This window comes from Cherax quadricarinatus, chromosome 89 (assembly GCF_038502225.1).
Source record: "Cherax quadricarinatus isolate ZL_2023a chromosome 89, ASM3850222v1, whole genome shotgun sequence".
NCBI lineage: Eukaryota > Metazoa > Arthropoda > Malacostraca > Decapoda > Parastacidae > Cherax > Cherax quadricarinatus.
In genome coordinates, this window is record NC_091380.1 from 9686740 (window position 1) to 9698218 (window position 11479).

Sequence of the window (11479 nt, forward strand, 5' to 3'; positions counted from 1 at the left end):
TGTGTATAATAGCATCATTTTTATTAGGCCTGAACCCAAATTGACAGGGGTTGAGTATGTTGTGGGAGATGAGGTAGGAATAGATTCGCTTATGAATTAATTTTTTGAAGATTTTAGAGAGAGGATGTAAGTTGGATATTGGCCTATAGTTATTCAAGTCTGTTTGGTCTCCTCCTTTATGGATCAGGGTGACCCTTGCTATTTTGAGAACTGTAGGGAAGGTAGAGGATTTGATGGATTTGTTAAAGAGTGTTGCAATGATTGGTGATAGCACTTGTGACGCTTTTTTGTATATAAAGGGTGGTAAGGTATTTAAATCTCCTGTCTTGTTTTTTAGCATGTTGAACTGTGTTTGAACTGCCTGGTCACAGACCGGGCCGCGGGGGCGTTGACCCCCGGAACTCTCTCCAGATAAACTCTCCATTGTCAGCATGCCTCTGGCAAGACAGTGATGGAGTGAGTGATGACAAAAGTGTTTCTGCTTTTTCGAGTTGCCCTGCCTTGGTGGAAAATGACTGGTGTATTGGAAAAAAAAAACAAATGCAGAAAATGAGCCATTGCATCAATCACTTGTGAAAAGAATGGACAAAATCGATTGTTTACAGAATTGTATACCCAACTTGAGACCTGGAGTTTACCTGGAAAGGGTTTCAGGGGTCAACACCCCTGCAGTCCAGTCTGAAACCAGGCCTCATGGTGGATCAGGGTCTGATCAACCAGGCTGTTACTGTTGGCTGCATGTAAACCGACGTATAAACCGCAGCCTGGCTGATTAGGTACTGACTTTAGGTGTCTGTCCAGTGCCTTCTTGAAGACATCCATGGGTCTTGAAGACAACCAGGGGTCTTGAAGACAGCCAGGGGCCTATTCGTAATCCCCCTTATGTATGCTGGGAGGCAGTTGAACAGTCTTGGGCTCCTGACACTTACTGTGTTGTCTCTCAGTGTACTCGTGGTACCCCTGCTTGTCATTGGGAGAATGTTGTAAATCTACTTTGCCAGTTGCTTCAAAAACAATGGGGAAAGTCCGCTGGTTACAATATTGTCCGCTGGTGTTACCATCACGGCACAACAACCTCTTCTCTGTCTACCACAGTTACCATTACCGCCCGCCTACTGTTCTTCATCAGTCTGTTGCATTGAATGTTTACTGAATTTAACATAAATAAGTAACCCCTGTCAGTCTTTTAAATTAAATGTTCCTAGAATTTAACATAAGTAACCCCTATTAGTCTGTTACATTGAATATTTACCGAATTTAACAGAACACCTGTCACTCTGTTGTGTTAAATGTTTACTGAATTTAACATAAATTAATCATCTCATTGAATATGTTTGTGTTTCTTGGCAGGAGGACCTCAAGCTGCAGTGTACCAAACTCCCCTTGCACAGGGCTGCCTCGAAGTGTCTGCCAGCTGCTCCCCAGGCAGGCATTATCTTTCTCTCTCTCTCTCTCTTTCTCTCTCTCTCTCCTCTTCTCTCTCTCTCCTCTTCTCTCTCTCTCCTCTTCTCTCTCTCTCTCTCTCCTCTCTTCTCTCTCCGCATCCCATTTACCCTGTACATTTTACACATTCTGATCTCTTATTCTCTGTTTACATAAATTTTTACCACATTCTCTCCTATTTTTATTCCCCATTTGTTTGTTTTCCTGTTAATCTAGTTTCCTCTACCTATATTCATTCCTATTTATTGTATTATTGTGTTTTTGTTTTGCCTTCCAAAATTTTAGTGTTAAATTTATTTTTTGATTGTTAATTACCATTTATAATTTATCAGTTTAGATCTTTTTGGTATATTCCCTACATTAATGATATATACATTGAGAAATTTCTGTCTCTCAGTGTATATACACCAAGAGATATGCACCTGTGCATATACTGGCAAGATCTCTCTCTCCATATATATACACTGACCTGTCTTGATGTACAGTATATACTCTGAGATGGATATCTTTTGTGTATACACCAAGATCTGTGTGTATACCCAAGATCTGTGTGTATACCCAAGATCTGTGTGTATCTTACTGTATATGCACTGATTTTGATTTGATTTGAGATGGGTACTTCTTGTGTATCTTAGTGTATATACACAAGATCTGTGTATATCTTACTGTATATACACCATGATGGATATCTCTTGTGTATAAATCAAGTTGTGTATCATATTGTATATACTCAAGATCTGTATATCTTACTGTATGTATACTGAGTCATCTTTCAGGTACATATACACAAAGATATGTGTCGTCTTCGTGTATATACACACTGAGAGATGTGTATCTGAAAATGTATATATACAATGGTGTAGTTTACTTTAATCCCCATTCTAGGTGGTGAACTGGTGACATGCAGCCTTAATGACCCTCATGTAGCAGATGGGCTTGAAACCTAATCAACCATCCAAGTTTCTGTACCTCTTTCCATTTTCTGTGTTCACCTGTGTCATAGAACAGCAAACTATCCCTCTGTGTCTTCCTAAGACATCTTTTTCTAACTTTCGCCTTGACTGACAGTTCCTTAATAACGGCATTTATCCCTGATGTTAGGGAAATCTCAGTGGGGAATTTTTTTTTATTCCCCGAGCAAGTGAAATTTCTCTCCCCATGACACTCGTACTGTGAACTGGTTTCTTTTTATCAATAAACCCAAGCTATGGGTCCACTTTTTTGTATAGATGTAATACTGGTTTAAAGAGACGTATGAGCAAGCGCCAGGACATGCTGGAAAACATTTCAGTCCTGGATCTAGATTTGGTCAGATGAACGTTTGATGCAATAGAATAATAATAATCTTCATTTCTGCAAGTACATGTACAAGGTATACAGACCATAGCTGACATCAGTGACATACTGCTATATAACAAGCTTCTTGTTATGCTGAACATTTTGGGCAAATCAGGTCAATTTTGCCCCAGGATGCTACCCACACCAATCAACTAACACCCAGGTACCCATTTTATACTGATGGGTGAACATGGACAGCAGGTGTCTTATGAAAACACGTCCTAATTTTTTCCAGTCATACCGAGGATTCGAAATCTGGACCTCAGTGTGTGAGCTGAGTGCGCTAGCGATCGAGCTACGGGACACCATGTCCTCTGCATTGAGACTTTGTCCATTAGATCAAGGCCCCAGGACTGAAACATTTCCTAACACGTCCTCACCTTGCTCACGTGTGTTTTAAAAGCTACTTTTAGGTATCAGATACCAAGATTTATACCAGACTGGTCATAATAGTCTATGTGGGGATATTTGATGCATTCTTTGTTTCTGGGTGGAAATGAAATGTGTTAGCACAATGTTACATTTGATTTCGTAATGTAGCAAGTAGCCCAAACATTGTATATGATTCACACTGCTTCAGGTATGTAGATCCCATGCTTTACACATTACGTTAAGACTTTTTTTTTTTCTCTGAAAATAAGATTGAAATATAAAAATATTGTGATGTATGCAGGAAAAGTTCTCAGTACCACATGATCTCAACAGTATAATTCCAAGGCTGTTGTAACCTTGAAATGTAACTAATGCAAAATGTTGCAGAATTGAATTGACTCTTCCTATTCTGTAAGAAAAATCCTGTCAAATTTCAAGACAAGAAAATGCGTAGCTTACTTCTCAGTTAATATATTTACCGAGCTGTCTTGACTGACTGTAATTATTAAAAATAATGCAGAATTGAAACAACATTTTATATCATGAAGAAAATTTTTCAAATTTCAATAAATGAATTACAATATAACGAAAATTTGTACCAGACTATTTCTATAAATAAGTTAACATGGCTATTAAGTATTTTTAACATTATCAATACTTTTTAACATGTAAACATATTGCTTTATGCTTTTTTAATTTTTTTATAATCATACGAACTTATTTCGTTCCAGAAGGCTGATCGAGTGCTGATACTGAACAAATTTATTCCCATAAGGAATAATGTAATTTAGCTTAATCTGTTTCAGACCCCCAAAAACACACTTACAAAAGCACTTACATAAATACACTTACATAATTTTTCGTATTTGGAGCTGTTCGTATCCCGAGGTACCACTGTATATCAGGAAAATTAACCTTGACAGTACGTATAATAATTAAACAAGGGGGGGGTTCATATATATAAATACCATTCATTTTTTTGGGCCTCATCAATATTTCCCATTGGACTGAGTAAAGAAAAGTCAAGAATTTACTCTCAGAATTGTTACAGAATATTGTGTGGTATTTCAAACATTTTGTAAAATCCCTCTGGTTATGCTGAGTATTTCAGACACAGATTGTATTACAGCATCATATTACAGCTTCATATTATTACAGCATCATATTACAGTGTATTAATCTTGCTTAAAACCAGATCTTCTCAAAATTAATATAGGAGCATACATTCACCCATCTTATGCCCCAGCAATAGTAATAAACATTATATATAAATTGACAGGGTATGCATATATATAAACTAATACACACGGTTGTATTAATTCCAAAGTCATGGACCTTGCCAGTAACAATGTTAATATCTGCAATGTAACATTCAATGTAACATTCTTACAGATGTGCTATTTAACACTTCAGTAAACATTTCCTGCCAAAAAGTACATATCATTGCTTAAATTTACATAATTATTAAATCAAAGCTATTTTGTCATTTTGTATTTTTCTTATTTGTTTTTTAATCTCCGTATGGCATTGTACGATTGCATAATATGGACCAAAAAAAATATAATGGAAAATTATATTTAATATTTATATACAGATAACATAATGGAAAATTATATTTAATATTAATATAATTACAGATAATATAATAGAAAATTATGGTATTTAATATTAATATATGTAATTACAGATACTATGGGAAAATATCATACCCTGATATCCCTTCAAAAAATCATTGCAGGTAATAATATAAAAACCAGAAGGAATATCTGTCAAGGTATATGTATCTAACCCAAGAGGATTATTAATAGGGAAAATACTATAATAAACATGGACCAGAAAGCAATATGTCCCTCGCTGGACTGTGGTACCTGGGGCTCGCTGCCCTGGCCAGTCCTCGGTACACTAAGTTCAATCATATCACAAACACGCATATCATGTTAAAACATGTTAGGACCAGTTGATCCTCCTGCTTTTCATATACAGAGTGTGTGTATATGTATGTATGTATGTATGTGAAATATGTTGTGCCGAATAGGTAAAATTAGTCAATTAGTAAGAACTCATTTAAAATTAAGTCCTTTCTAAAATTTTCTCTTATATGTTTAAATATATATTTTTTTCGTTTATGTTAATGTAAAAATTAATAATTTTGTACCAAAAGAACCTTAGAAAACTTACATAACCTTATTATAGGAAGTGCAGTTTAATTTAGCCTAATCCAACTAAATATATTTTGGGTAAGTTTACAATAATTTAATAATAAACAAACGGTGAAATATATTTTTTCATTAGATTCAGAATGATTTTTGTGAAATTATTGCATATACAAATTTTCGCTTGACTTATTCGGCAAGAAGATCATTGCTATTTAAGCCAAAATTGCAAGTTTTACCTATTCAGCATGACATATATATATTTACACACACACACATATACAGTATACATACAGTATTCAATGCAACACATATTCGCTGCATAATAAAGTTAATATGCAACATGAACAATATTGGGCTAATAATGGGTTAAGGTCAATAATATAATTTAAATGTACTGCAGGTTGTGGTATTTACCTGGTTTTTGGGTGCATGTATATAGCTGTGGTGACATTACCAGACATTATGAGGCGTGTTCGATATCGTCAGACACCCTGCGACATCACAGTGATGCGAGTTACACTTGGATTCACATGATAGATGATGCTCTGTTGTTCTGGCGATATTGCTATGTATTCCTCTCAAAGGTGCATTTGGCCCAGATTTTTTTACAATTACTAATAAGGGTCTCCAGTATGATTCTGCTACATCACATACTTCTGTATTAGTCTCCATGATACACGAGTCTGTTTCCTCTCGTGAGTCATACCTCTCAGCATCTCTATGTTCTTAGAGGAGCTGTAAACTAAGTATTAGCATTTTGTATATACTTAAGGCAACCATACACAGTCCAAATTACCCAAGCTGTACAAGGAATTTATGGCATTATATATACGGATATTCCGAGTCCCATTGGACACTTTCTTGATAGCATTCCCTTTTTTTCTTTTAGTCCATTTGTAATCGGTCAAAAAGAGGGGATGCTGTCCTTTTTTTTTTTTAGACAGTTTTACATATCTAGGGATTTTTTTTACTTGATATTATTGCCATGTATATCCAGCTGACCTGCAGGCATCTGTTGGGTATTTGAACAATGTTCAGATATTTGGGCAGTATTTGGGTACATTTGGGAAGTGTTCGGATATTTGAGACACTTGAACGTTTGTCGAATATATTTATTTTGGGGGGATATTTGAGCATTTGTTAGATATTTTGACATTTGTCGAATACATGAACTTATGTCGGATATTTGGACAAGTGTCTGATATTTGGCCACTTTTCTGGCATATTTAGAAAGTTGGATATTGAATTAATATTCCTTTGTATAAACATGTATCATGTCAAGATAAATTATTATTATTATTATTATTATTATTATTATTATTATTATTATTATTAATGTTTATTTCAGAAAAAAATAGCTAATTCTGACCACTTTCTGAATAATCTCGATACACTTAGATGCCTAGGAATGAATGTGAATATTTCAGGTGACACTTAGTAAACACTTTAGTAGCAATTATTTTGGAGCAAAATATGTTGTGTGCCCATCCTAATGAGTGTAGTCTACTCCCATGCTAACTATGGGAGGCCCACACATATATATCATCTTTTCTCTGTTCCACATTTTCCTTGGCTTCAGACTGAGCCATTGTTAATTATGCTTTCTCTGTGCTTAACAGTATTTTATAAGATGTATATTACACATTATATGTTATGCAATGAAATTAAAATTTAATTCAATTTAGTTTAATTTATGTTCAACTCACTGGCGATTTCCACTGGCGGATGGAACAGTGTTCAATTCACCTTGCAGATGGAACAATGGCTGAGTTGAAAGCCAACAAAAATGTGGAACACCGAAAATAGATGGCGTATATGCGGGTCCTTCATGTACTGGAACACTTTACAGCTAGCGAAGATTCCTCTCAGGCCTCTTAAGAGACTTACACAAATATATTTTGGGCTAATGTGCATTTGTGTAATCAGAACAGAAAATTTTCAGCTTTTTCATATATAAGCCCAAGTCTTATTGAACAACTCTCAGTGAATAAACAGAATGTATAAGGACTGTTTTTTTATATGTAATATAACTACCTAGAGTCTGTAAGGGTGGACTACAGTAAATAATTATCATTTTTCCTCTTTCTTGAAAACAATCCTAGAAATTTTGTATAACTTTAAACTTTGTTATGGATATACAGAGAATTTGAAAATTGTGTTGCTCATGTATATAAAACACAGTGCAGGTTATGGCAATTTATTATTAAGAAGTTTTGTTCACCAGATTTTAAAATTCTTTTCTGCAGTACACAGATAATGTAGTTTACGTGTAATAAAATATTATTGAGCACAAAAGAAAGCCACTGATATGTGGTGCATTTTTGGCAGACTAATACTAATGCTTAAAGTCTACAGAAGAACCAGGGAATTTTCAAATGTACAAAAAAAGAGAGGTATCTAAATAAACAGTAGTACAATTTTAACCCTTAAAATGTCCAACCGTAGGTCTATGTTGATGTGCATAGCGCTCCGGGTGTAGCTCTATGTCCAGTTTTACATGCTTTCTGTGTAAAAAAAAAATGCACATCTAAGATCGGAGCGCTACACACGTTAATATAGATCTACATTTGGACAGTTTAAGGGTTAAGTATGTATTAATACTTAAAACTGATTCAGTGATCTTCAGTTAAGCAGGATTTCCTCAGCAAGTAACTTCTGTTATATTCACAATAAGAAAAGGGAGTGAAATTTGAAAGGCAGATTTATGGAATGATCAAAAGAGATATTAAACTGATAAAGTTCCTGGTGGTCGGAATGTTCCCACAGTAAAACGCCATAACCATCATTGTGTGTGTTATTAACACAGTCAGTATACTCTGCCATTGTACCTCCATACGGAGATAAGCCATATCTTTCTTTCAAAAAAAATTCCTCAATGGGTTTAATAAGGCTCGTAATATTTCAACATTTCCAGCAACATTATTATTATAGGCTCGTTGTATTTCAACATTTCCGGCCCCCACTGATCACAAAGATACACTCAACAATATTGTTCATTTTATGCTATCAGTCCGTAGTTGCTTGTTATTTAGCCTATAATTATATATTTTATTAAGAAATGAGTTTAATTTATAAGATTTAAAAATAAGCATAAACAGAATCATATAATACAAAATTAACCTATCTAGTCTATTACGGTTTAAAACACTAGTTCTTTGGTATTGTATTGAGGTCTGAAAACATTGCTAAATATTATATGGCATTGCTAAATAAGTCCACAAAAAGATATATTTAACAAAAATATGGCCATTGTATTCAAATATATGTGTAGAAAATATGTCGTAAAGATTTTTGTTGTAAAATATTTAGAAAATTTTTTTTTTTGTTTTCTGAATGAGAAAGAGTTTGTAGAGTTTGTTATTAAAATATTCCCCTGTTCCTGTCTTAGCATGGGTCTGATCCTGTCTTTGCATGGGTCTGATCCTGTCCTAGCATTGGTCTGATCCTGTCCTAGCATAGGTCTTAGTGATGACCCATCACTTGATCCTGTCCTAGCATGGGTCTGATCCTGTCTTTGCATGGGTCTGATCCTGTCCTAGCATGGGTCTGATCCTGTCTTTGCATGGGTCTGATCCTGTCCTAGCATGGGTCTTAGTGATGACCCATCACTTGATCCTGTCCTAGCATGGGTCTGATCCTGTCCTTGCATGGGTCTGATCCTGTCCTTGCATGGGTCTGATCCTGTCCTAACATGGGTCTTAGTGATGACCCATCACTTGATCCTGTCCTAGCATGAGTCTTAGTGATGACCCATCACTTGATCCTGTCCTAGCATGGGTCTGATCCTGTCCTAGCATGGGTCTGATCCTGTCCTTGCATGGGTCTGATCCTGTCCTAGCATGGGTCTTAGTGATGACCCATCACTTGATCCTGTCCTAGCATGAGTCTTAGTGATGACCCATCACTTGATCCTGTCCTAGCATGGGTCTTAGTGATGACCCATCACTTGATCCTGTCATAGCATGGGTCTTAGTGATGACCCATCACTTGATCCTGTCCTTGCATGGGTCTTAGTGATGACCCATCACTTGATCCTGTCCTAGCATGGGTCTTAAGTGACGACCCATCATTTGATCCACTCCTAGCATGGGTTTTAAGTGATGACACATCACTTGATTCATTCCTAGTATGGGTCTTAAGTGACAACTCATCACTTGATCCACTCCTAGCATGGGTCTTAAGTGATGACTCATCACTTGATCCACTCCTAGCATGGGTCTTAAGTGACAACACATCACTTGATCCTGTCCTAGCATGGGTCTTAAGTGATGACCCATCACTTGATCCACTCCTAGCATGGGTCTTAAGTGATGACCCATCACTTGATCCTGTCCTAGCATGGGTCCTAAGTGACGACCCATCACTTGAGCCACTCCTAGCATGGGTCCTAAGTGACGACCCATCACTTGATCCTGTCCTAGCATGGGTCTTAAGTGACGACCCATCACTTGATCCTGTCCTAGCATGGGTCTTAAGTGACGACCCATCACTTGATCCTGTCCTAGCATGGGTCTTAAGTGACGACCCATCACTTGAGCCACTCCTTGCATGGGTCTTAAGTAACAACCTGTGAAAAAAAATACATACAAACTTTTTCCAGCGATACATTACTGATATCCCTTTTTCTATAAATTTTGACTATCAGATACTTCTGAAATAAAATTTAGATATTGATAATATATTAAAATATTGCTACTAGCCTCTTACCATTATAAATATCAACTATCTATATTGTAATAATTTATATAAAACAGGAGGTTATGTTATAAATTTTTTTCATGAAATTTTGAATTTTAAGGATTTTGTAAGTTGCAAAAATTTTGCAAAAATTATGAATGATTAGACTGTAAGTTGTGGTAATAATTATTATACCAGTTTAGCAAGAATGTTTGTGTTTTGTGTGTGACGATAGTGCGAGTAGAGGAGAGTTGTGAGGTTATTATAGTTGTGTGTGTGTGTGTGTGTGTGTAGCCTCCTGCAGGACGCAGGTCAGGTCAGTCTCACTCATCAGTCAATAACTTTTTTTGTGGGGGGGGGGGGTTGTGCTGGGTGATCGTCCTAGTGTTTCTTCTTATTCCTCTTGTTTTTGGTCTGTTTTTTTTTTTTTTTTTTTTTTTTGTTTTTTTTTTTCTTCTTTTATCTTTTTTCTTGTCTTTTTTTGTTTTCTTCATTTTCTCTTCTTTCTTTTTCTTTTTGTCTTTTTTCTTGTTTTTTATTTTCTTTGTTTCTCTTTTGTCTTTTCTTTTTTCCCTTTTTTCTTTTTATATATTCTTTTTATTTTTTCTTCTCTTTATTTCTTTCTTGTTTCTCTTTATTTCTGTCTGCCTTCTCTTTATTTTTTCTTCTGTTTATTTCTTTTTTCTTCTCTTTATTTCTTATTCTTTTTTCTTTATTTCTTTTCCATCTTTTCCTTATTTTTCTCTTTGTTGTTGTCATTTTCATCTTCTTCTTAAGGTGCTGTCACGGGAATACTGTCAAGGTTACATTTTTACACATCCTTCAGGGGAGGTGCCTTGATGCTGGTGAAGGGCTCTTGATTTAGGGTATTGGAGCTGCCCTCCCCTTGAATCTGATCTGATTGCTTCCCGTGCCCCAGGTGCTCTATGACCCCTAAGGGTTTAGCATTTCCCCGTCAATATTATAATGGCTGTTGGGGTCAGGTCAGGCTGGCAGACTACTGTACCCAGGGCTTTCATGAGCCCTAAAAAATTTATATGGAGCTACCCTCCCCTTCCTTGGATCAAACCTATTTATCTCCCATTCCTCAGGTGCTGAATAATCCTCAACCCTTATGGGTTTAGTGTTTAAATTGATTATATTATCATTTGTATAACTGTGAGTCTAGTGCTGTCATTATATTAATAACTTAATACAGTACATATAATTGAATAAAACTGTATGTAGAATTTTATATGAAAATAAGCCTTATTGGGAATACCCAGTAGGCCACCACCTTTCTTGTGGGTTATGTTCCTGAAAATGGAGCTATAAATGAAATTGTGACATCTGAAGTGAAGAACTTATGGCAAATATTGGGTTACATTCCATGTCACCTTGAAAAAACAAAGGCAAGTTTTTTTTAATTCTTCATTCATGAAAATTTACAAAGTTTTTCAGGCTTTACATTGTACCTGTGGTTTCTTGCTGACCAACAGAGTCAGAGGGTTCAT

General features: G+C 35.8%; 1 protein-coding gene across 1 annotated transcript in view; it reads left to right on the forward strand.

Moving 5' to 3' along the window:
* LOC128697239 (uncharacterized) overlaps positions 1-7384 on the forward strand; it is a 56024-nt gene extending 48640 nt beyond the window's left edge. Inside the window, exon 4 of the mRNA XM_053788839.2 lies at positions 1351-7384. The gene's annotated coding sequence lies outside the window, so the exon portion shown is untranslated. The remainder of the gene's footprint in view (positions 1-1350) is intronic.
* The last annotated feature ends 4095 nt before the right edge of the window (positions 7385-11479 follow it).